The sequence below is a fragment of the Mustela putorius genome, unplaced genomic scaffold, assembly GCF_011764305.1.
Source record: "Mustela putorius furo isolate JIRA1106 unplaced genomic scaffold, ASM1176430v1.1 tig00003901_pilon_pilon_pilon, whole genome shotgun sequence".
In the NCBI taxonomy this organism is placed as follows: domain Eukaryota; kingdom Metazoa; phylum Chordata; class Mammalia; order Carnivora; family Mustelidae; genus Mustela; species Mustela putorius.
The window spans coordinates 12,201,969-12,229,259 of record NW_025422049.1 but is presented as its reverse complement, the minus strand read 5'-3'; the positions used below and the strand labels follow the sequence as shown (position 1 = coordinate 12,229,259).

Here is a 27,291-nt window from a genome sequence, read left to right as displayed (position 1 = left end):
GATTATGAACAGAGTCAAATGAACTTAACTCTATTTGAAATCAATAATAACTACATTGAGTAGAGAGTACAAAAATAACCCTAACCGTTTTAACTTTAAAGTACAATTTTTGTCTTATAAACACAATGGAAAACTAAAGAAAATGTAAACGAATGAATTGTAGTATTAGGTTTTATCTTACCAGAGGTACACAATGCCAATTCTGAAACTACTTCCTTTGTATTCTGGGATAGGATAAGTGTACAAGTATCCTGAGGATAATAGAAACCAAATTTCTCACTGTTGCATCAGGAAACTGAAAACTTGGAAGGGGGAAGCAAGTAATGAATCCTGTGGTGTCAGATTAATTTTCATGATATTGGTATGAATTCATGGAGAAAATGAATATTAAAAATAGTATTAGTAATTAAATATATGTAATATATGTATAATTTTGTGAATATGTGTGTACTTTGATTTATTTTCTATCTCTGTCCATTAAGAGGACCTAAAAGCAACAACACATGAGTAGCAGCAAGCACAAATGGGAATAGACATTCCTTGGAGAAATGAGGCCCAGGGCAAGAATACTATAACAAGACTGGAACATTTTTTGAGCTAGAAAATAAGGAAGTGCTCAAAGAATGATGAGACTGTATCTTTTTAAAAGCACAGAAGCTAGCTTAATGGGGCCCCTTCATCAAATCTTGGAACATTTGAACATTAAAATGGATAATGAGGGGCGCCTGGGTGACTCAGTGGGTTAAAGCCTCTGCCTTCAGCTCAGGTCATGATCTCAGGGTCCTGAGATTGAGCCCCACATAGGGCTCTCTGCTCAGCAGGGAGCCTGCTTCCCCCTCTCTCTCTGCCTGCCTCTCTGCCTCCTTGTGATCTCTGTCAAATAAATAAATAAATAAATCTTTAAAATAAAATAAAATAAAATGGATAATAAGAGTTCTGATGCCAACAAAAATAAAGTAAGCCCACTAAGGACTCCATCTTTTGCTATATTCCTTTTAATAATTCTGAAAAAATTTCAAAAGCAACTGCATAAGGACTCAGAAAAATAAACAGAAGCAGCCAGATTGGGAGGGAAATCAAAACTTAGAAATATAACCTGTGGGGGGGTGAGATTTTCATTTTTCCCCCTCTTTTTTTTTTTTTTAAAGATTCTATTTATTTATTTGACAGAGAGAGAGAACACAAGCCGAGGGAGTAGGAGTCAGAGAAGCAAGCTCCCCCATGTGGGACTCGATCCTAGGACCCCTAGAACCCCTAGGATTCTGGGATCATGACCTGAGCCAAAGGCAGATGCTGAACATCTGAGCCACCCAGGCTCCCTTATCCCTCTTTTCTCTAGCAGCTTTACCCCAAGATCAGTACCCAGTCACATAGCTACACGGTGGTAGTACAGGAGTGGCTGAAACTCTTATGGATACCCAATCTCTCTGGCCAGGATAACAGGCAACAGAAGCCCCAGAAGCCAAATATCATTGAAATATTTTTTCCCCTCCTTTTTTCATGTCCTGGCTTTGCCAGAGGGTCTAGGACCATGCTCTGAGTAACATGTGTGTGGGACAGACTCAAAGCAGCATAGGCAAAGGTTCTGTAAACAAAAGATACTGAATCCTTGACCCACAGACATGAACACTAAGTCTGAACCTAATTAGTTTGATTGCCTAGTAAACCAAACAAGTAAACAGAATCAGCATTCTTGAGAGGATTTTAACAGGACCCAGAGTCTACAAAATATAATATTCAACATGTCCATGATGCAATACAAAATTACTTGACATGAAAAAATCCAGGAAATATTAAAAATTTTTAAAGGAAATGACCATCAACACATGCAAAACCTCAAATTACCTAGGTGTTGGAAATATCAGACAAAGTTTTTTTGCTCTGTGTAGTATATTTAATACATATATATATATATATATAATGGATAGAAATGAAGTATGGAAGTTCTTAATAAAGAAAGAGGAGCTATGGAAAAGAAGAAACTAAAAAATTGAATATTTTACAGGAAAATCCAGTACCTGGATTTCTTTTTAAAGGATAGGTTCAATAACAGAACAGAGATAACAAAGAGTCAGGGAACTTGAAGATGAATTAATACAAATCATCCAAATTAAAGTATAGAGAGAAAAACTGAAGAAAAATGAACAAGACCTGAAGAACCTATGAGACTCTAAGAAACTGTAGAGTATTTGTGTCACTAAAGTCTTCAAAGGAGAGGAGAAAAAGATTGGTACAGGGAAATAATTAAACAAAAAATAACCAATTATTTTCTAAATTTTATGAAAGACACAAATTTAGAGATTCGAGACATTCATCAAACCTCAAAGAAAAACTACACCAACACATCATAATCAATATTGCTATATACCAGCAATAAAAAAGAATGAACTATTGATAAATAACACACAAAATATGAATGAACCCTAAGTAATTCAACTGAGTAAAAAGAGTCACACAAAAAAAGAGTACATGCTCCTTAAGCCCATTTATATAAAATTCTGGAAAATGCAAACCAATCTTGAGTGTCAGGAAAAAAAGACCAGTGGTTGCTAGGGACCAATGAGAACGGAGTGTACAGATGAAAATGATTATTAAATGGCATGAAGAAAATTGGAGGCATAATGAATAGGTCTATTATCTTGATAGTAGTGATTATTGCACAAGTGTGTGTGCCCGTGTGTGTGTGTGAAAGCATATCAAATTGTGTATTTAAATATATACAGTTTTTCATTTGTCAATTATGCCTCAAAGCTGTTAAAAACTATAAGATGCAACTAATGTAGTGCTTAGGGGAAGATTTATGGCATTAAATACTTATCTTAAACAAATGAGAACGGTCTCAAAGTAATCAACTAACCTTCCATTTTAAGAAACTAAGAAATGAAGAGCAAATTAAATTCAAAGCAAGCAGAAGGAAGGAATTAACAAAGTTCAGAGCTGAAATCAGGAAGATTAAAAATTGGAAAGTAACAGAGAAAAACCAGTGAAACCCAAAGCTGGTTCTTTTATAAGATTCATGAAAATGATAAATCCTTAGCCAGACTGATCAAGGAAAAAAAGACAACTCAAATTACTACTATCACTTATGAGAGAGGAGCATCACTATAAAACTTATAGACATTAAAATATGGTAACAGAATATTATGAAAAACTTTATGCCTATCAGTACAACAACTTACATGAAATACTCATTCTCTTAAAGACAAATTGCCAAAATCACTGAAGAAAAAAATGGTTAACCTGCATAGTCCTATTAAAAAAGCAGAATCTATAACATTTACTCTGGTATTTTCCAAATAATTTCTTCTTTTCTGACTCTTTTTCCATCCTGTATTCCTGTCATTGCATGTGCATTAAAATATATATATATATATTTGCTTGAGAGAGAGAATGAGAGAGAGAAAGAGGGAGAGAGGGAGAAGCAGCTTACTCCCACTCTGCCCCAAGCAGGGAGCCCGATGCCGGGTTCGATTCCAGGATCCTGGGATCATGACCTGAGCTGAAGGCAGACATCTAACCAACTGAGCCACCCAGGCGCCCCTGCATGTGCATTTGAGGTGTCTTCTTTAGCTAGTTCTATATTCCATTATTTTGAAGAAATTAGAATATGTATCTAAGATCTGTGTAGACAAATCAATTATATAAAGCTATGTTGTTTGGCTTGTCAATACTGTCTAGAGCTGAGTCTTTATGGAAGTTGCAGAACATATAATTAATTGTTTGTAGCTTTGTAGGAAGTACAGTAACACAGCTAACACTTGTTGAATATTTTCTATGTGCCAGGCACTGTTTTAAGCACTTTACATGTATTAAATCATTTAATTTTCAGAAACCATATGACTGAGATACAGTTAACACCTAAATTTACATATGATGGAACAGAGGGACAGGATTATTATGTAACTCACAAAATGTTACATAGTTAGGCTATTATAGAGTAGAGATTTAAACTGAGACTTTCCAGAAGTGCCTGGGTGGCTCAATGGGTGAAACGTCTGCCTTCAGCTCAGGTCATGATCCCAGGGGGACTGAAGCCAACATTGGGCTCCCTGCTTAGCAGAGAGCCTGCTGCTCCTTCTCCCTCTGCCTGTGGTTCTGCCTACCTGTGCTCTCTATCTCTCTGTCAAATAAAGAAAATCTTAAAAAGCAAACAAACAAACAAACAAAAAAAAAAACTGAGACTGTCTGGCTTTAGAGTCTATGTTCTTATACACTACAATAGATAACAGAGAAGATATAGCCCCCTTGGTCAAAGAGGCAAGAGTAAAAGCAAAAAATCCAAGTAATACCTTCAAAGGAAAGTGGCAGACATGATATAAAAACACCAACATGTCCAGTTGTAGTTATGCAGCAAAATATATACACATCAGATCAGCAGGTAATAAGACTAGGGATGTGTGATATGATTGGACTAACTAGAGCTGAGGAAGGATAGTTCAGGAAGACTTCACAGAAATAATGACACTGGCCAAATTTTGAGTATAGAGGTGAGTATATTATGTCACGACCTTAACAGTTGTGGCAATTTTTAATTCTCACAAAAATCTGATTTTATAGATACAGAAATGGAAGATCATTCAACAGCCATTTTTTGAACACCTACTACGTGCCAAGCACTAATCTCAATCTGTCGCCAGTGCACAAAACAGTAACAAAAACTTTCCATCTCGAAGGCTCAGGTGCCTAACTAAAGTTTAGTCAAGAAAAGAATCTTTGTCACCTCATGCCATTTACCTACCCTTTGCTTAGGCTTTGACTTCCCCAAGGTCACATGGCTGGACTAGTAGATTCTGATATCCATTTCATTTTTCATTATATCGTTTTGACACTCACAAATTACTTTAAAACACCAGGACAGTTTTGCTTTATTTTGTTTGGGGGGTGCATATAAATTGAATTAGAGGAAAATTCGAAATCAAGTTGTTTCCAAGAACATCAAGATAGTCAGCCTGCTGGTTTTTAAAAGTGCATCAAGGTATTGGCAGTAACTAAGGCAGTTCTGTGAATAGATTCAGTGCCTCAAATGTTCATTTGATGTCCAAGACCTCTGTTTATCAATGAGGTATTTAGTTCACAATATGCTTCAAAATATTCTTAAGATTTATTTATTTGAAAGAGAAAGAAAAAGAGAGAGAGCACGTCATAGGGAGAGAGAGAGAGAGAGAGAATCTCAAGCAGATGCCCCGCTGAACTTGGGGTTGGGGGGGTGCCTCGCTCTCATGACCCCAAGATCACAATCCAAGCCAAAATTAAGAGGCCAAGACTGAGCCACCCAGATACCCCCAAAGTTATTATTCTCCCATAAATATGTAAAGTGTTTTTTTTTTTTTTTTTGCATTGGTGAACTTCTATAGTGACCTCATGTCTCAAGTTAAAAAGTATTGTTATTGCTATAAATTTCTTCCTCCCTTGAAACCATTGCTGACTCCAAATGTCTGGGAAGATCTGCTGTGGTAATAGGTAGGATTTGGCCCTTCATGTCTGGATATAAAAGAGACGTTATTCATAGGGCGTAATTAATTAATGCACGTGAAAACTCTCAAGTTCAGGCATGCATGTTCCCAGCTTCCCAATTCTTTCCAAATAGTTTTTCATCCCGTACTCACTTGGACTCAACTTTTATTTTTAAAATGGAACTACTTGCAAAGGGATTAAGTACACAAAACTTAAGAGATGTTAAATGGAGACCTGGGAACAGGCATCAGAATTTTCAAATTGCTAATGCAAGTGAGCACACACTATTAAATTTGATAAAGTTCAGTCAGGTTTCAGGGTAATGATACAGAAACTCATGGGCTTTAGATGTTTCAGCCAGGAATCATTCAGAATGAAATGCAGCAATTAAATCGGAAGTTTTCAGATTGAGTATCTTAGACACCACGTATTTATTTTAGCACAGCAGAGCAGTGCATAATTGAGAAAAAAATTCAAATGTATCTGAAAGTTCATTATGTAATTTATGAAAATCTCAATATCTCTTATGCTATAACCTTCAGTTCTACTTAGAGGATGATTATTTTCATCTGTCCATTATTAGGTTACCCTCAGATCCACCCCCAAGCCAGAGAGCAGTGTTCTCTAGGTACCTTTTATTTCCCCCAAAAGAATGCAATGTGCCCTCTGGGCGACTACTCTCGAATTTTAAGGCTCATGATACAGAACTGATTGACTAATGCAATATGCCTAGGAGCACCATAAACACACATCAGTTGACAATTATGAGTTGAGTACTATTTCTGCATGTAGATTGGCAAAATGCTTGAGGGCCATAGAGTTTAAATATGTAGCACTAAAGTCACAAGTACTCATATCCTAGTCCTCACAATCAACTCTCTTAACCCAAGTCTTCATTCCAAATTATCTCTAAGTTCCATCAGAGCAATAACATATTCCAGATTCCTCTTTAAAAAAGTACTTGCAGTATCATGTCATATTTAATGACACAAAAATTTTAAAAATACATGGTTCAGGGATAAGATGTAGTAGACTCATTTTCCTGGTTACTTTCTTCTAAATACAACTAAATACCCTGGAAAGGATTTGACAATTATAAAAGGATTCTAAAAGCACAAAGAAGACTAGGGAACTCAGTACTTGAAGAATGACATGGCAGTGACTTTCCTGGGGTTTCTTTTTATCTCCTATATATTGTACTCTTGGATACTGGAGAGGACTATAACTCAGGATCTTCAACAGGCAGGGACAAATGAACAAAGCAAAACAGGGACTTAGCAAGTAATCCCATACCCAGTGACAGGGCAGGTTCATCTGCCCACAGCAGTGGAAGCAGTGGAACCTGGGTGCAAGACTAAAGCTGTTCCCCCACGATTAGGAACAAGGAAAGGATATCTGCTCTTAGGACAGTTACAAAACACAGTACTGTAACTTTTGCCCACTATGGTAAGACAGTAAAAGAAAGGCATATACATTAGAAAGAGAGCAGTAAAACTGTTCTCATTTGCAGATGTCATGGTTGTCTGTGTAGAAAATCCCAAAGACTCTGCAAATAAAACTCCTAGAATGAATAAAGAAGCTGAGCCAGGCTGCAGAATACAAGATTGACGCACAAAAGTCAACCACATTTTCAGACAAACAATAAACATGTGGAACCTGAAATTAAAATTCAGTATCATTTACAATTGCTCAATAGAAAATAAAATGCTCAGGTCCAAATGTAATAAAAACATGTATTTGTACACCTAATGTTACAAAATGTTGATGAAAGAAATCAAAGACCTAAGTAAGTCAGGAGACATATCCTGTTCAGAGATTGGAAGATGCAACATAGTAGAGATGCCAAGTTTGTCAGGGCTGCCATAACAAAGCACCACAGACCTGGCGGCTAGCACAACAGAAATGTATTTCCTCATGTCAAGGCTGAAAGTCAGAGGTCAGGAGGTCAGCAGGGTTGGTTTCCTCCTAGGCCTCTTCCCTTGGCTTGCAGATGGCTGCTTTGTAGCTGTGTCCTCACCCAGCTGTGCCTTGCACTGGGTTGAAATTCCCTCTCCTTAGGGACACCAGTCATATTGGATGAAGGCCCATTCTAACCTAAAGACCTCATTTCAACTTCATTATCATCTTAAAGGCCATCTCTCCAAACACAGTCACCTTCTGAGGTACTGGAGACGTCAACATATAAATGGGGGGGATTTAACCTATAATACTTCTCAAATTGATCTATTGTATAGATTTAAGGCAATTCCTAGCAAAATCCCAGCAAGAGTTTTTACATTCTCCCCTCAAAATTTATATGAAAAGGTACAAGCAGGTCCCCAAATAGTGAAAACTGTCTTTAAAAAGAAGGATAAAATGGAAGGAATCACTCTACTTCATATCAAGTTTTTAAAAAAATAGCAGTAGTAATCAGGACAATGTTGTATGCACAGAGGAACAGATACACAGACCAATGGAATAGAACAGAGAATCCAGAAATAGACCCACATAAATGTGTCTGGTTAATTTTGGCAAAGGTGCAAGAGAAATTCAGTGGAAGAACAAGTGGTGCCAAAGAAACCGGTCATTCACAGGTTAAAAAAAAAAAAAAATGAACCTCAATCTAAATTTTACATCTTATAGAAAAACTAGCTCAAAACAGACCACACACTTAAATGTAAAATGTAAAACTATAAAACTTGTAGAAAGTAAAAGTATAGATAATCTGCTGGATCTAAGGGATAGACAAAGTTCTACAACTGATAGCAAAAGCATGGCCCATAAAGAAAAATGTATAACTTGGACTTCAGAATTAAAGACTTTTGTCCTGCCAAATATGCCTTTAAGAGAATGAAAAAACAAACCACAGAATAGGAAAAATATTCGTAAACTATACACCCAACAAAGGAATAATAATATAATCATTTCCCATGGCTGCTATAAGAAATCATCACAACTGGTAACTTAAAATGACAGAAATTTATTTTCAGAGTTCTGGAGGCCAGAAGTCTAAAATCAGTATTGCTAGGCTGGAATCTGGGTGTCTTCAGGGTTATGATACCCCTGGAGGCTATAGAGAAATATCCATCCATTCTTTGCCTTTGTCAACTTCTAGCTGATGGCATTCATTGGCTCGTGGGTACATCAGTCCAATCTCTGATTCCTTCATCACATCACCTTCTTCTCTTTATGAAATCTCCTCCTGCTTCCCTTTTATAAGGATACATGTGATCGCCTTTAGGGCTTACCCAGATAATTCAGGATAATCTCTCCATCTCAAGATCCTTAATTTAATTACATCTGCAAAGACCCCTTTTTACTGCCATAGGAAATAGCATTCACAGGTTCCAGGGATTAAGATGTGGATATCTTTTAGAAGGTCATTTTCAGCAAAGTACAACAAGCATCTAGAACATACAAAGATTTCTCAAATTTCAGAAGAAAAGAAAAAATCACAACCCATTTACAAAATGGGCAAAAGACATGAAGAGACATTTTTCTTTTTTTTTTCTTTTTTTTTTTAAAGATTTTATTTATTTATTTGACAGAAAGAGATTACAAGTAGGCAGAGAGGCAGGCAGAGAGAGAGAGAGGAGGAAGCAGGCTCCCTGCTGAGCAGAGAGCCCGATGCGGGACTCGATCCCAGGACCCTGAGATCATGACCTGAGCCGAAGGCAGCGGCTTAACCCACTGAGCCACCCAGGTGCCCTGAAGAGACATTTTTCTATGAAGAATATATGAATAGAAAACAAGCACCTGAAAAGATGTTCAACATTATCAGCCAATAGGGAAATGCAAATTAAAACCACAACGAGATACTGCTACCCACCTAACAGAACAGCAAAAATAAAAAAATAATGATGAAAGTAAATGTTACCAAGGATTCAGAGAAATTGGATTGCTCATACATTGTTGGTGACACTTTGGCAATTTCTTGAAATCCTCAACAGGCAACTAACTATACAACAGGCAACTACTCTACTATCCAGCAGTTGCTCTCCTGGACATTTATCTCAGAGAAATGAATACATACGTGCATTAAAACAAACAAACAAACAAACAAAAAACCATACACTGGTGTTTATAGCAGCTTTATTCACAACAGCCACAAACTGGAAACAACATTCAGTGGGTGAATGGTTAAACAGTGTTATATCCCTACCATGAAATACTATTCAGCAATAAAAACGAATGACACAACCTAGATGACTCTCCAGAGAATTATTCTGAGGGACAAATACCAATCCCAAAAGATCACATGCCGTATGCTTCTATTTATATAGCACTCTTTACATGACAAAATTACAAAAAGAGAGAACAGATTAATGGATTCCAGGGCTAAAAGGAGAAAGGGGGAAAACGGAGAGGAATGAGGCTGTAGTTATTTTAAAAGGGGAAACAGGTGGAATCCATGTAGTAGTGAAAATGTCCCATATCCTAACTATGTCAACACCAACATCCTGGTTGTGATATTTTCCTATTGTTTTGCAAGATATTATCATTATAGGAAACTGGGTAAAGGACACTAGCAATCTCTCTGCCTTATTTCTCACAAGTAACTGCACGTGAATTTACAATTATCTCCAAATAAAAAGTTCAAATCAAAAATGTATGTGTAAGGCATAAATAAGTTTTGAAGCATTCTAGCCTCACTCTATACTAAGACATGGAACTACCTCTCAAGAGACCTTGATCCCAGGGCGCCTGGGTGGCTCAGTGTGTTAAGCCTCTGTCTTCAGCTCAGGTCATGTTCTCAGCGTCCTGGGATTGAGTGCTGAATGGGACTCTCTGCTCAGCAGGGAGCCTGCTCCCCCCTACCACCCCCCCTGCCCCTCTGCCGACTTGTGATATCTGTCAAGTAAATAAATAAAATCTTTAAAAAAAAGACCTTGATCCCTCTACTAAGGGATAAGATAGATAAAATGTAAAAATATATAATAATATATGCATCATATTTAAAATATAAAATATAGGCTTTAGAAAGTGGATAGCTGTGTTCCAAACTGCTGTTATTTTAGATATTACATACTTCCCTAAGGACAATGTTTACCACTAAAGTCATAAAAAATTTAAAAATCAATTGGAATAAGTTGTCATTGGCATCCTTCCATTGTAGATTAACATAGGTAACAATTAAACTCCAAACTGAAAACTCTATATACTCTAACTAATATTAATATTGTATAAGTCATTAGAGTCCTACAGCACCATTTAGCCCCAAATGTATACTCCAATTACCTTGCAGATATTGTCAGTACAATTTTAATTTTTAGCTACCATTTTAGCCATATTTTCATAATCTTCAAAACCATGACAAAAGAAAACAAACAAACAAACAAACAAACAAAAAACCTGTGAAAGCCATAAAGTGAATAAGGTCAAGTCATTACCTTTCCTTTGTTAATTCTCCTGTTGCTGCCCAAGTACCCAAGTTGTTCAGGTGGATAAGACACAGTTGCGTGCAAACTCAACTTGACATTCCATGGTGATAACACTCAAAAAAGCTACCTAATGAAGGGTAAAATCTCTCAGTACTTATATTCACCAGCAGAAATTTCTTTTTCTTCACCTGTTTAAAATCACCAATATTTTGGTATCAAATTGTTGAGATGTGTCTAATTAGTATTTTGCTAGTAGAATTACATTATATTCTTCAATTTCAATTTACATTCATGATTTTGTTAGCTCTTAGAAAACAATATCCAGCCTAAACATTCCTCTTAACATGAATTAGAAACCAATTGCCCTTGTCCTCCCTATTTCCTGACAGCCTGTCAAGAGTCCTGCAAATAAGCAGATGAGTATTCCCAACATTTTAAGTTTAGGAGGAAGAAGCACTTAGAAAACATGCATGCGTGCACACGCACACACACGCACGCGCGCGTGCACAGACACACACTAAACATTTGTCTAGCTAAGTATTATGTGATCTTATGCCTCCTGCAAAGAGATTTGCTGTACAGTTTTAAAAATACTGATTATTGGGGCACCTGGGTGGCTCAGTGGGTTAAAGCCTCTGCCTTCGGCTTGGGTCATGATCTCAGGGAACTGGGATCGAGCCCCACATCGGGCTCTCTACTTGGCAGGGAGCCTGCTTCCTCCTCTTTGCCTGCTTGTCTGCCTACTTGTGATCTCTGTCTGTCAAATAAATAAATAAATAAAATCTTTTTTAAAAAAATAAAAATACTGATTATCTATTTAAATAAAGATACTAATTATTTATTTATATAAATGTATTATTTACTTAGATACTAATTATTTATTTATATAAATGTATTATTTACTTATATGAATTACAAAAAATTATTCAAATCAATATATTAAATTGAATATCATCACATTTATTCTGTTCTGGTAAAGATATTATGAAATCCCAGTTTACTTCAGTTATTAAAAATCAGTATTCAATAAACTCAGAAGAAAATAAAAGTTAATAATGATAATGATTGTGAAACTTATAGGTGTTTTATTTTCAAAGTGCCTTTAAGTTCCTATTAGGTCTTTCCAAAATAGATGTTTTTTGTGAGATTTTCAAGTACATAGAGCTTTCTCCATCACATACAGCCACCCTCAAACAAACAGAAGAAACTGAATTTTTACCAGAACAGTAATAAGTAAATAAACAATGGAGAAAAAAGAACACATTCAATCAAAACCAATACTGACATATAGGTAAATATTATATTTAGACACAAATATATGGACTTATTCAGCCATATTAAAAATTTCACGGAAGTGTGCAAAATATTTATCGAATCCTATTGGATCTATCTTCCCTCTTTTTTTCTGACAAGGACACTTTGACCTTAGATGTATAGAACCAAAATGAATAGTTTTTAACATTCACATAATAGTGGCAATTTCCTCCCATGCTCTTGCACAAACAAAAAGAATTTTTTTTCTCAAAATTTTAGTCTCCAGTTTTGCAGGAATTAAAAATACTCATGGTCAGGCTTACAGATATTTACCATTTCTGAATTTGAAGAAATCAGTTCCCAACTTCCTAATGACACTAGCTCAAATTAATTCCCTCCTGTTCTGGATTTCTAGGGCTTAACTTGTATGCCAAGGCTTTCAGTTGAGCTGTCTTGAGCCTTATCCCTTTTTCTCCTTCAAAAATAAATATATATTTTTTTATTTCAGCCATCCCTCTTTCAGCAACTTCCATTTGATAGTGGTAAGCTACTATTGTCCATCTGTTTGCCAGTGTAGAAGTGTGTCCAGTATAGAAGTTAGTAGTACATCTTAATGTTTGGACTCAATATACTCCATATTTATTTAAAATGAACACACACACATATATATATATATATACATTAAGATTTTATTTTTAAAATTTAATAGTTTTGGTAGGTGAAGTATATTCTTTAAAATATTAAATGGATAAAATTTTATTTCAGAACTCAATCTAAATATAGACCTTGCAAGTTTAAAGGTTTTTATTCGTTTATTTGAGAAGGAGCACAAGCAGGGGGAGTGGCACAAGGAGAGGGAGAAGCAGGCTCCCTGAAGAGCAGGGAGCCCAATCCCAGGAGCCTGAGAACATGACCTGAGCTGAAGGCAGATGCTTAACCAACTGAGCCACCCAGGTACCCCAAGACCTTTCAAGTTTAAACTGACCTTTTCCCTTGGTTTTCTTTACTACGTTTCCAAATATCTAAGTCATATTTACGCTTACACATGGCTCCTCAGACTAATGGTCCCCAATTTATCAACTGCAACTCCTTGGATTGTTTTTGGACTTCTTGTGCTTTGTACAGACTCATTGCTAAGTGAAACAAAGTCATTGCTGTCTGACACCTTGCCTGCTCTTGGGTCTGATCCATCCTTCTCACACTTCATGGAGTAACAACTTCTCAGCACACATTACTGCAACTTGGAAATCGCCACCTTATCTCCACCACCACCACCACCACCACCATGGTTTTCCTCATTGGGGTTCTCCCACATTACTATTTATTCAGATTCAGTGGGCAACAATTTGATATCATTCATTCATTAGTTCTGAATGCTCACTATGCATTAGGCACCATGCTAAATACTGGGTATACAACAGGAAAAGAGACATAAGTTTATGGAAATTACAGTCTAGTTGGTGAGGTAGAGGCAGGAGAGTAGAAAAGAGCATCTTCATTTCAGAAACTGAGTCATTCAGAAGGCACAGATAGTTTTGGAATAAGGATAAGGTAATGATTGGGGAAAACAGCCTTCCCAGGAGTAAGCAAAAAGCAGTAGGCAAAAAGAAAATTTTAGCTGTTGAAACCACACACTTGCCAATCTACAGAACTTTGCAGAATTAAACTGCAGGTTATTATTATTATTAATTATTATCAATTTCTACATAGTTTTGTAGCGGATGTCCTCCCAAAAAAAAGAGTCTTCCTGCCAAATTTTTTTAGCTTTTCTCTTGGGTCATTTTCTCCTACCAATATATGGGGATACCAGGTGACAGTGATTTCTCTTTCAAAGCCATTGGATTACTTTATGCAAGTATGAGTAATCCATTCTTGGATTTCCGATTCTCTATCTAGACATTATCATATAATATCTGACCCTGAGCACTCATGTTGCTTTCACATACATTATTTAGTTTACCACAATGGAACTATACCAACTGAAGGCCTCTTTCTGATAGCCGTGATTTCTTTTCAGACAACACATTTATCATTCATTTTCAAGTCCTCAACCAATCTAGTCTTTCAGGGGATTTGGAGAACAGAGGTATCCCCTTCACCACTGGCATGTATGTCATGCAAACCTCTTTATACAAAAGTAGCTTCTAAGCCATTTGTTAAGAAAATGTGTAATTTATTTTAGTAGCTTTTCTTTTTATTTAGAGAAAGTACTTTTAGAAATTGAAAACACAATATATACACAACCATTTTAATGGACGAAAGCAAGTAAACATTGGTATAATTTTTTAAAGATTTTAAAAATTCCTTGTAGTAGCTTTCTAAAGCTGGTCTAGTTGTAATAATCACCTAAATCCTTTTGCATCCTTTGAGAAGATTAAGTGTATTGAGTTTGGTCCTCTGTTTGCTTGAGTCAAGAAATCTATTGATCAGAAATAAGTTTTCTGTGGAAGTTCTAAAAGGTCTTCTTATCAAAATATACCATAGGATTGTCTCTATACAAAAGAAATTAAGGAGCTGTTTAAGTATGTTACTGGTAATTTGAAAGGATTTGAAGACTAGAAGTAGAGAGAACAAAAGCTGTTAACTAGTAACTCCAGAAAGCATAAGACTACTACCACCACATTTCATCTTCACATTTTATAATAAATATCATTGAAAACATACTATTTCCTAGGCATTCTACAAGAATTTTATATATATTAACTAATGTAATCCTCACAAAATCCATGATTTGTTTTTTTCATGGGTTAACATGATGAAACTAATGTTCGGCCAAACTAATCTTTAGCTACTTTCCTACAAGATTTCTATATATACATATTTATATATATATACATTTAATATAATTTTTATATATCTATATATATAGGTATCTATATTTATGAAGATGGTAAATATTCTTTGGAATTTATTCCATTAAAATGGAACATATGCTTATAAGCTGTCTTCCTTTTTTTTGTAATTTTATCTTCATTTCTTTTGAAGAATTCCTTAAATTTTCACTCCCTTTTGCTGGAGACTTACACCTTCTAGTAAAGGATAGATTTTGTCCAACCCAGACTCTAGAAGTTCATTTGGAAAAGAAGAGTTGGGAGTGTATCTAGGAATTATATAGATCCACCCTCATATTTTCCATTATCATCCTGGGGATTTTCAGGGATTCCATCAGAACTCCTTCAGTGGATCCCAAGTTGTCCTAAATATTTTGGAAAAGCTATAGTTTTAGAAATAAACATGAGATAAGTAGAATCTCTCTGATTTCTTTGAATGGGTTAACAAATAATAAAACAATCTTCTGAAGTATATAAAAGAGCTCCAAAATTTGTATACCCAGAGATCATTTTCAAAATGAAACAATTTTCTTATTTGCATAAAGGTGATACACATTCCTAGATAAATGATGTATTAAGTTCTATGAATACCGATACTCAGTATTCACTTACAGAGATGATGAACTGGCAACCCATTATCTGACATCTGTCTGAATGTGAATTTTGTTTTGTCCTAGCCCATGATTTTAAAACTTTGTAAATGAATGCCTTTCGGTGGTATGTAGGTTTCCTCTTCACTGTGTTTTCCATTGCTCCCCATTTTCTTTCCACCTAGCTGTCTTATTCATACTGCCTACCTGTCCCTAAAAGCACTGAAGTTTGAGATAGGCCTCCCAGTTTATGAGCACAAGAAATACAATCTTGATATCAATGCCCTAAAGTCACTGGCTTGTTATCCCCATGAGCTTACGAAGTTCCTCCAGTCCCCTAGAAAAATACACACCTTCGCTCCAAGTATTTTTAGAAGTCCCTAGGAATTACTCACATGTAATCAGGACTAAATCAATCTGCATCATGCGCTGCTGCAGCTGTTCTGGCCTTTCATCAAGCACGTATGTATCCTCCATCACCTGCCACCATTCAGTGTATCTGCTGGTCATCCATCACCTCCCACTGAGCATTCTTCATCTTCCATTGGGCATCCATCACCATGTGCTGGGCAGCTGCTGAGTACCGCCATGTCTGTTGGGCATCCACAATCTCCCACCAGGCATTGTGGTCTCTGCTGATGCTCTGCCATTTCACCATCATGAGAATGCCGCTTACCTGTCTTGGGTGCTGTTACCTGGTGCTGCCAAACCTACAAACCCTCAAGATATCACATGGTACTGCATTTGCTCCTGTCTATATTATACTCAGTGTTCCTTGGGAAAACTGGGAATATTTCCCTCCATAATTTGTAGATGGCTTTGTTATCCAAACATTAAAAAAGGCATGCTTGTCCCTGCCCCCTTCACAAAATCTCTCTGTAAAACTGTTTTCTGTGGTTTTTTGTTTGTTTTTGGTTTTTGCTTTTTGGGGTTTTGTTTCGTTTTGTTTTTTGTTGTTTTCTAGGGTTAACACACTCTATAGAGCTGATTTAGAATTTATTTACTGATGCCTTAAATCCTGTTCTCAGTCACCCATCCATACAAAAACTTCCCTTGGAAAGGCTAAGCAGTGACCTTGCCAGTCTTGTGAACTTACATATACCTAGAATTTACCCTTGTATCTGGCATTTTTTAATGAATAAATGAATAACTCATGACTTTATATACTGAGGATTTCCTGCTCCCCCATCTAGACCTATGAATCTTTACTTTTTCATTCAAATGTCTTCTAATATCTCCTTTCCCTCTTCAGATACACATAATCCTCTCATTGTAGGCTCTTTACCCTTCAGTAAAAAAGTCTTTGTCAGGTAAGTTTCAATTCTGAGTGTAAAAAGGAACATTAGCACTCAGTATATTTACAGAAAATTACAGTGGCATATATTAAAGAATACAATCCAGAAATTCTGGTTCTTGTTCATATCTCTAGAGTCTGCTATCTCTAGTTATTCTTTGTACTTTTTCTTCTTTCTTCCTTAGAGATATACAACTTTTGCAGATTGTTGCTTTAATTCTCTAATAAATTCACAAAATAATTTCAAAATACAATTTTAGTTAACATTCCAATGCTACTATAAAAGAGTCATTTGACTATAGACATATATCCAGCACTTATAAATAATAGCAGCTAACACCTAACTGAATGCTTGCTTGTTGCCAGGTCCTGATGGTAAGGAAGATGATGTTCTAATAATTATAATAGCTAGCTTATTTGAGCACTATCTGGGAAGATAAATGTTCCTCTGCCCTCTTAGTTCAGTACTGGGATCCTGCACGTTAATTTGGCAAAAGGCAGCTTAACAAGAAAGTTTATTACTAATGCATTTGAAGACCTTCGTAGGAAAGAAGATTCGAAGAAATGGTTAGAACTGGGCCTTATGGATCATCTTAACAAAGAGCAATAAATTACTGAGAAGTGGCAAGTCAAAAAAAAGAGGCTTTGAATTTCTTGGGGTAGTAAATTGTGGGAAGGTAAATATATGGGGAAAACTAATGGACAATAAAGGTTATTTTTAATAAGTCTTGTTATGCAGATTTAATTTTGTGCAATCCTGGGGATAAGTATGTTTCCAGTGATTAAGAATAATTCTCTTCTTGGTATTGGGGGACCTTAAAAAAGGGAAATTTATACTCTACCTTTAGACAGTAAAGGGGAAGGTAGAGAGATTTTTCTGACTCTACTGTTTCTCAGTTGTTTTCAGGTCAAAATAATTCTTATGCCAAAGTGGCCCATTTTGGGGTGACATACTCTGATCTTTCAGCTCTTACTCTATGTCTATTACCTCATCTACTACTCACAACCAATATGTTGGCAGAATTTTACTTTTTCCCCACTTTAAAGATGAGGAAAACTGAGATATACAGTTTTACCTGATTTTAAGTCCATAAAAGGCTAATAACCATTTTCATTTAGATTGCTAGTATTAAGGGCCCCACTTCCCCAGCTACTCTGACTAGTATTTCTGCTACTGATCCCTAGAAATGCGGAACATGCATGTTCCCGAAGACTTCAACCAAACCTTGGTTCATGCTTCCTGTCTTGATATGGCTCTAAAGATATAAGTAGCATACGTAAAAAAAAAGAAAAAAAAGAAAACTCAGCTCTTGTAGACCCAGGAGTACTTTCTCCAAGCTCTACAAGTGATAATTATTGTTAATAGTTACTGTACATTCACTAGTGCTATACATGGTCCCAGCTAATAGACACTCTTTTTAGAACCATAGCTTTGCTCAAAGTCATTTCAGTTCAGCACATTTCAGATTCTAAACACCCTCTTAGACACATAGTTCAAAAGCCCATGTTTCAAAGCCTTCATTGCCGTGTGATTAAAAAATAGAATTAAGGAAAAGTGAAGGGGGGAAGAATATATCTTCAAATAGTAGAAGCATTTTCATGCTTATATAGCTTCAAAAGGTGAGAGCCAGATAAATGGTAAAAGATAAAAGAAGTAGGTTAGGGTTCTATAAAATGGTCTTAATTGTTGAGAAGCTCTATCTTTCAAGGAGAGGCACCACTCCATTACTGAAGTTTATACAAGGAATTTCTGTTTTGAGTAGGAGGTTGAACTAGATATTTTCTAGGTTTTCTTCTATGTTTTAAGATTCTATAATTAGGTTTCCTACTGATGTTACTGAACAAGTTACTTACTCAGAGTCTGAAATTATCATTATGGAGGTAGAAGTACAGTGCTTCTATGAATGATAGGGAGACGAAAAGAAGAAATACTATTCCATAAACAGGGTTACATCTCACACACACTTTTATGTGCCAATGATTGTGATAATCAATATGACTAGTCCCAGTAAGAGACCCTAGATGAAAAACCTACTCATTAATTAGATATTATTTTAATAACTCAGAACACATGTTATCTCTTGTTGCCATCTAATTTGCTTTAGAATGTATGGACTATGTATCCATAAACTTCACTTTTAAACATTATGAGATGATTAAGAATAGCCTACTTAGTCTTTATCTCAAAGGGCAGTAATTCAATCTTGAAAGCTACCTTCCATATGCTAAACAGAATCTCTTACAACTATGAATCTTAATTGTTCTCATTTAGCTCTATATACTTCCAATACAATGTTTGAAATGTGTAGTATCTCGGTTTTTGGAATAATCCTTAAAAGTTAATTTTTTTTTCTTTTTCTCCTTAGCCGAATTTCCATATTCAGTGAGTGTTGAAATTTGTTTTGTGTTCCAAATAAAAGATCTAAAATCTTTGCACTCTAATTGTTCTGCATTCAAAATATAGCACAGGCAAGGTGTTTGCACATTGTTCACATAATACTAAGTCCCCAAAAACCCACTTTATGGATTTTTTCTATGATTTAATGGCATCGTTTCTTTTTAAAAGAAGACAATCAAGGTTGAATGAGTTTTTTTTACACTGTAGATTTCTTTCACTGAGAAATAGTTAATAAAGTAAGTCCTGGAGATAGAGTTTTAATTACCTATATATTTCTCTTTTTATTATTGAATTACATGTTAAGAGATAGTTGAAGGTCTTTATGTAAGTCTGTACAAATACAAAGTAGCCCGAGCTGTTGTAGATTCTTTATTTCTACTTCCTGTGTAGTTGTGGGATCACAGCATTTGGGGAATTTAATCTATTTCAGAATGAAGCAGAAAAGAAAGTATTCTGAATTAGTATTTAGAGTGAACATAAGATAACGGGGTCAGACCATCTTCTGTAGAGCAAAACTTTCCTTATTCTAGATCAAGATCATTTTTAGAACCTGAAAGAATTACACTAGCTAATAAAAAACATACAGCATTTTCTCCTCAAAATTATATTGAAAAAAACCTTGAAGGGGAGCTAAAAGAAAAGCATTTAATGTTTACTAGGCACTTACTTATTTTTCTATTTTACTCTAACTCCATCTCATACATTCTCAGTTTAATATCTCCTTCATATTTATAGAGAGAAAGAACTTTCCTGGGTTTTCTATTTTAGGAACGAGTACAGAGGAGGAAGCTAAGTATGTGTTATTAAACTAATAGCTAAATCTAACTTTCGATTTATTTAGTTTCACATGGAAAACGTTCAAAATAAAGTGTAGATAAATAATGAAAAGTACATTCCTTATGTTCTTTGAAGTATTTTTCATAATGGGTGAGATTTAAGTCTAATTTTCATTTCCTCAAAAACCTGATTACCATCTCTGTATATACATGAGTTTCAACAGTGGGTGGGATATATAAACCCTTGTAATCAATCATTGTGTTCTCTAAAATGGCAACTGGAGTGAGAAATAAAGACAGCAAACTATTTCCATTAAGCATGATATTTTGCTTAGTTACCAAAAAAAAAAAAAAAAGAAAATTGTTTCATAGAAAAATTATACTAAAGCTAAATATTAATTTTAATCATATACATATTTGAATTTTGTATTTTCATGTCCTTAGCTCCACTTCTGACTAAAAAATACTGTGTTTTAGCTAGATTTTTTTAATCAAATGACTCTTAAATAACGCCATACTAATATTGTGATTTTGGGAAAATCAATGGATATCCCTCAGAATTAGTCTCCTTTGTGAATGACTAGCTTTTACTGTGTACCTATTATGATAAGTATTTTGACCTGCATTATCTCACTTAGAATCAACTTTATAGGTATTTGTAAATACTCAAGACTGAAATGGAAAATATTTAGTATACTTTAAGTCTCAATACAATTTTAAGATATATTTAGTATTGCATTGAACCAAACCTCTGGCTACAATTAAATAGATATGCATATGAAAATTTAAACCATCTGCTTCCACCTCTACTAAAGCAAACATTCTGGAAGTATTTTCTTGGTTTTAATATTATAATATAATATTTTTTTTATTTAATTATAATGAGGTAAGGTAAAAGTCTTGTAGTTTAAGTAGAGTAGGAAAGTTAAATGACTACTTCCCCAAAATTTATTTTATTTAAAAATATAAAAACAATTTTTGAGGACCACCATTTCATAAGTAATTTTTTTAGCATGCAGGACTATGACAAATTACTGAATTAACTATTACTTGGCTGATTTACCTAAAAGTTTCATTTTTAAGAAACTCTAATTAAATTAGTTACATAAATAACCAAAGGAAAGAGGGAACATGTGGTGAGGAAATCTGAGAGTGTATTTAATTCTGATGTAAAATATTGTGACAATGTGATTAATATCTGTCTAGTGTTTATTGTGAAATAAAGAAACTCAAAAGGTATGACATTCGTAGCCCAACTTTATGTTCTCCTGCAATTTTTTTCAGACATGTGTTAAGATTACTTGGGAAAAAAAGAGAATTAAACAGTACACCAAGGTTACAGTTAATAGGAAAAATAAAAGTACAGAAAGGAAAAATAGTTTGACAACAAAAGCAAACTTCAACTGACCTTACTTCTTAACTATTGATTTTTTTAAATTCATGCCTAGTAGGTCAGTATCATGGGTTTATGGAAATTACCAAATGCTATAAAGCAATAACAGTAACAGAAATAAGATAATTATAGTGAGAGCTTTGATATATATTTGGGCCCAGTTATACGCCAAACACATTACTCAAATCTTATGACTTAATCTAATAAAATTACTTAGGATGGGTGCTATTAATTACCTATACAGATAAGGAAACTTAAATTCAGGTTGTACAGGGAGGAAAGATGGATCTAACCTCAAATCCTATGTACTCTTTTCTGTCTGCTTTGCTGTGTCACACAAACAATAGCAGTTTCTCTAATGTAATATTTTTACTTATACCATTCATCAAAACCTTAGAGCAGTCCTTCATTACAGGTGTTATAAAGCACACTAAACAAATCTGGCAAGAAAAAATAAGGCATATGTGTTGACTTGAAATCAATATACTAATAAGTAAAAAGTATACAAGAGATGTTGACTTGAAAACAATATACTAATAGTTAAAAAATTATACAAGAGTCATAATCATTTTTTCCTTAAAGAAGGACCCACCCCCTTCACATACACCTCATAAAGAATGACATATTTGGAAACAAATTCAAAGTCACTGTTTTTCCACACAATTTCCTACCACCATGACAATATTTTTCTGAATTTTGAAAGACCAACTACTGCTACTCACAGAAAACTTTTAATAATTTTTTTACTTTTGTCAACTAGAGATGATAGAGATATTTTCTACTGTACCATTTAAATTCCTTTGTTTACTTTTTTACTGTTTTTTTGGAATATTTTTAGTGGTGATTCTGGGGCTTACAATATGCATCTTTTTTATTTTCATTCTTTTTTAAAAATTAAGATACATTTTATAGACCATAAAATTCACCCCTTCTAAGTATAAAATGTGATGGCTTTTAGTATATTCAGGAAGTCAAGCAATCATCATGATCTAATTCCAGAATATTTTCATCACCCCAAAAAGAAATCCCATGCAAATTAGCAGTCACTCCCTATAATGTGTACCTTAACTTAAAATAATCAAGATTTATGGGGTGCCTGGATTCAAGACCCTCATCCAGCCCCATGCTTGGTGGGAAACTTGCTTCTCCTTCTCCCCCACTTGTGCTCTGTCTCTAGCTGTCTCTCAAATAAAATCTTTAAAAAAATTATCAAGATTTATATTAAATTTCAATTAGCAATAATCGCGCCTCGGATAAACCTCATTGGCTACGATACTGCCACTGCGCAAAACTAAGATTTATATTAAATTTCAAATGTGTAAAGATTTTCCTCCAGTGTACTTTCCTTCCTTCCCCATCCTTTGTGCTATCATTGTCATGCAAATTACACCTTTCTACATTATACCCCATCAAAATAGTTTTGTATTATTATTTATGTACTTGTCTTTTAAATCATTTAGGGGAAGTGTTTTAATACGGATAGATTCGAGTTACCATCTAGCCTTTCATTTTAGCTGAAGGATTCCCTTTAGTAGTTGTTGTAGGTCAAGTATGCTGATGACAAGTTCTGTTTTTGTTTATCTAAAAACCTTTTTACTTCTTTTTCATATTTGAGGGACAGTTTTACTGAATATAGAATTCTCAGTTGACCGTCTTTGAATTACATGCCTTTTGGGCTTTGTGGTTTCTGACAAGAAGTCAGCCATTAAACTTTTATGAGTCATCCTGTATGTGTCAAATTATCTCATGCTACATTCATAATTTGCTTCTTATCTTTCCATCGTTTGACTATGAAGTGTCTTATAATCCTTCCCAAAATGTATCCTAATTGGTGTTCCTTGAGCTTTTTAGGTCAAAGTTAATGTTTCTCATCAAATTTGAGAATCAAATTTGGGAAAATTTTAGCCATTGTTATGTCAAATTTTTTCTGCCTCTTTCTCTCTCTCCTCTCTTTTAAGGACTCAAATTATGCATACATTTGATGGTGTCCCACAGACTCTGTTCATTCTTCTTTATTTTTTTTTTTCTTTCTGTTCTTCAGACTGGATAGTCTCTTTTGACCTATCATCAAGTTCATGGACTCTTATTCTGCCTGCTGAATTCCTCTGTTAACCCCATCTAATGAATTTATAACTTTAGTCATTGTATTTTTCAACTCCGGAATTTCTATTTGTGTTTACTTTTTAATTTTAGATGAATTTTTATCTCTTAATTGATTTTACCTATTCAATGAAACACTATCATAGTTTCCTCTAGTTCTTGAAATATACTCTCCTTTACTTCTTTAAACATATTTTCATAGCTGATTTAAACTTTTTGTCTAATCAACTGAACATCTGATCTCCTCCAAGACACTAGAAAGTGACTGCTTTTTTTTTTTTTTTAAGATTTTATTTATTTGACAAAGAGAGAGAGATCACAAGCAGGCAGAGAAGCAGGCAGAGAGAGAAGGGGAAGCAGGCTCCCTGCTGAGCAGAAAGCCTGATGCGGGGCTCGATCCCAGGACCCTGAGATCATGACCTGAGCCAAAGGCAGAGACTTAACCCACTGAGCCACTCAGGCACCCCAAAGTGACTGCTTTTATTCCTGTATATGGGCCCTACTTTCCTGTTCCTTTGTATTTTGTATTTTCTTGTTGAAAACTGGATATTTTAAATAATATACTGTAACACCTTCAGAGTCAGATCCCTCCACTCTCAGTGTTTGTTTGCTGTTGATATTATTCTTTTTTCCTTATTCTTGATTGCTTTATGACTTTCCTAAGTTAATTTTGTAGATTCTATATTTCTTGCTATGTGTAGCTGCTATTTTCTCTGGTAGATTTTTCCTTTAATTCTTGTTTTTATTTAAAGCCTGGCTCCTTAGACATTACCCCTGGATCAGCATTATTTGTGACTAGCCAGTTGTTGGTTAAAATATTTCATTAAATGCTTTAAGCCAGTTATTGTTCTGCTCTTTGATTGTTGTGTGAAGTTGCATCTTCAAATTTCAAGAGTTTACATGTTAGTCTTGTTTTTACTTCTTATTTGAGCAGGGCACCAAGGAGAGCGGGAGTTGAATTATTGGGGTCCTCTCTGGGCTTTTTTAAGTGTGTGCAGGGCCATGCATGTGTGCTGTTTTTAGATCTCCTGGAATATGATGGAGCTTTTTAAAATCCCCTATATTGGACTTATTCTTATTACTGAGACATTCCTTCTAACTTTTTAGCCAGGCTTTTGTTTGTTCCAATGAACTCACAGCCTTGGGAAATTATAGTATTACTGAGTCCAACTTATTGCTATTGTTTCAATAATACCCTATGAATAGGACTTCTTCTGAGTACCTGAACTCAAAGTCATGTCAAATAGCCACAATGCTCTGGGAAAAAGGTATTTCAAGAAAACTACTCCAAATACAGTGCTGTGGGGATGGAGCTTCATATGGAGCTCCAAAAACAGTCAGGCCCCACTTAATTTCAAAAATTCTGAAATGGTCAATTTTCACCATTTTGCAAATATTTTTACTGGTTTTGTGAGAAAGGATTCCTCCGAAGTCCTCATTTTACCATTATGGAAGGCCTGCCCTTGTAAATACTTCTTTATACATCTTTAATTACAGTGACATTTTAAACTTAGCACCATAATATTATGCTACCTAATAAATTTAAAATGGTTATTGAATATCATCTACTACTCAATCTATACTCACTTTTTCACAGTTAACTCAAATTAGGATCTAAACAAGTTTATTCACTTAAATCAAGACCCAAATAAGTTCCATACATTATATTTGGTTTTTATGAAAAAAATTTTTAGAGAGTCTTGGTTCTGACTCTCAAAAGAGATCATATTTATTAGAGGGAAAAGAAGGTCAAGGAAGTACTTTAACTGCAGATGAGAGACTTACACTTGTTTATAGGCTAAAAGGAAATCACTTTAGTTTTTGGCCTATAAAACAACCGCCTCATGTTCAAAGACCTTGTTCACTATAGTTTTGGGCCAACAAAACAACTCTTCCTGTGTTCAGAGACCTTGTCCAACAACAGCTATTAATTCCAGTTTAGCCTAGGTTCAAGGAGAAGAAGCAAAAGCTGAGGCAGGAAAGAATTAATTTAGAAAGGTACCAGGTCAGAGAGGAAAGCTGGAAGAGGGGCGTATCAAAGTTCTTAGAAAAACCATCAATAATGTAACTTGAGTTTACCTTGTGATGCCAGACTTTAGATGAATTACTCTTATTTGTGAGCTATTTCTGTATTCTGCACTTTTACATTCTCTTTTTTATTGGTTAATTCTAAGGGATAATAGGGCATTGAAGGCCTAGTTTCTATTTTTTTTTTATTTTTTTAAGATTTTATTTATTTACTAGAGAGAGAGAGAGCACAGAGGGAGAAAGAGAAGCAGACCCCTGCTGAGAAGGCACCCCCCCCATTGTGGGGTTCCATCCCAGGACCCTGGGATTATGACCAAAGCCAAACACAGAGCTTGACCAACTAACCCCCCCGGCACCCATTTCTAGTTTCAATTTTGCCACTAACTTTGTAATCTAGATGAAGTCACTTAGCTTTGAGCCTCCTTTCCTTGATTTGTAGAATTAGATTGTTTTAGATTCTCTAAAATTGCTTTTATCTCAAACCTGGATTATTTTAAGGCCTTTCTTAGGCAGATATGTGCAATAAACAGAGATTGTCTTCAATGACTGAGCTTACCCTTTTTGTTTCCCTTACTGTTAAAATCAGTTACCCAAGAACTTCCTTTTTCCCTCTCCCATTATACCTTGTTTTATGGAAAGACTCTGAATCAAAATTTAAGACAGATACATACTATATTAACAAGAAATAAATATTACCCTTTCCTCTCACTCAAACTTCAAAATAAAGCAATATTACTGTAACAGGTTTTACTTTTTTTTTGTAATATGAGCCAGTATCAGAAGTGAAACTATCAAAAAAAAAAAAATCTCTGAGGGAGTTGAAGCAAAATTGTGTAGTGTGATTGAAAATAGCCATATATAATTTCTAAAAGTTAAATCCTGGAATAGTCTTTGTCAAATTGGAGCACATGTTCTTAAATCATCTCAAAATGGAGACAATTTTGTAGATATCATAGAATTGTAACCTTTTTCAACAATAAAATTTGTTTGTCAGTGTACTCTTGGGATACTAATCTGATCTTTCAGAGATCACTTTTGCTGAACAGTATTATAAGTGCATTCCAAAAATTGCAATGACATATTCACTAACATTTTTTAGTCAGCCAGATCAGATAACTGAAACCACAGAATTCATCCAGGGACTGGAATTAAACATTTTCCTTTATTAACTGACTAAATAAATCAAATAATTGCCCAAATGTCTTTTACTTTGTACATCTAATTTTATAGCTATCAGATTTGGTTTCTGTATCCCTTCTAAAATATGTATCTAAATGAAATTAAAGCCTTATTTTACCCAGAAGCTACTGCATCCCACTCAACCCTGCACTCTAATTCCACTCTCTCTAACACTTTAAGAAGCTCTTATGGGCCCAGCAATGACCAATTAGCCACCAGGATGGAGATGTTCTAACAATGATCAAAGAAAACAAAGGTCATAATTAAACTATTATAACTCATGTGCCAAACCACAATGAATATAAAACGCATTGAATATCTGCTCTTTTTCAGTGCTGAACAAACAAAACACAGTGGGATATACAAATGTGTTAATCTTAATCTCTGCCTACGAGAGTTTATAATATAATTATATGTACACACATGTGTGTTTCTATGTGTTGGTGGGAAGCAGAAACTTGTATAGAGAGGTAATATGCAATGTGAAGATCTGTGCTAATGATGCAATCATGTATTGAACACACAGTACATAGTTCAAGAAGTTCAGTAGAGGGACATGTCTCTATGATCAGCTGATGAGAAAAAGGCTCACAATGGCAGCATTTAAATGACTGTCACAAAGCAGATAGCATTT

General features: G+C 35.0%; 1 protein-coding gene and 1 pseudogene across 1 annotated transcript in view; one reads left to right on the top strand and one right to left on the bottom strand.

Moving 5' to 3' along the window:
• HTR2C (5-hydroxytryptamine receptor 2C) overlaps window positions 1-27,291 on the top strand; it is a 282,379-nt gene that overhangs the window by 139,117 nt on the left and 115,971 nt on the right. The gene's annotated exons all lie outside the window — the stretch shown is intronic.
• Window positions 22,537-22,643, bottom strand: LOC123388561 (annotated as a pseudogene).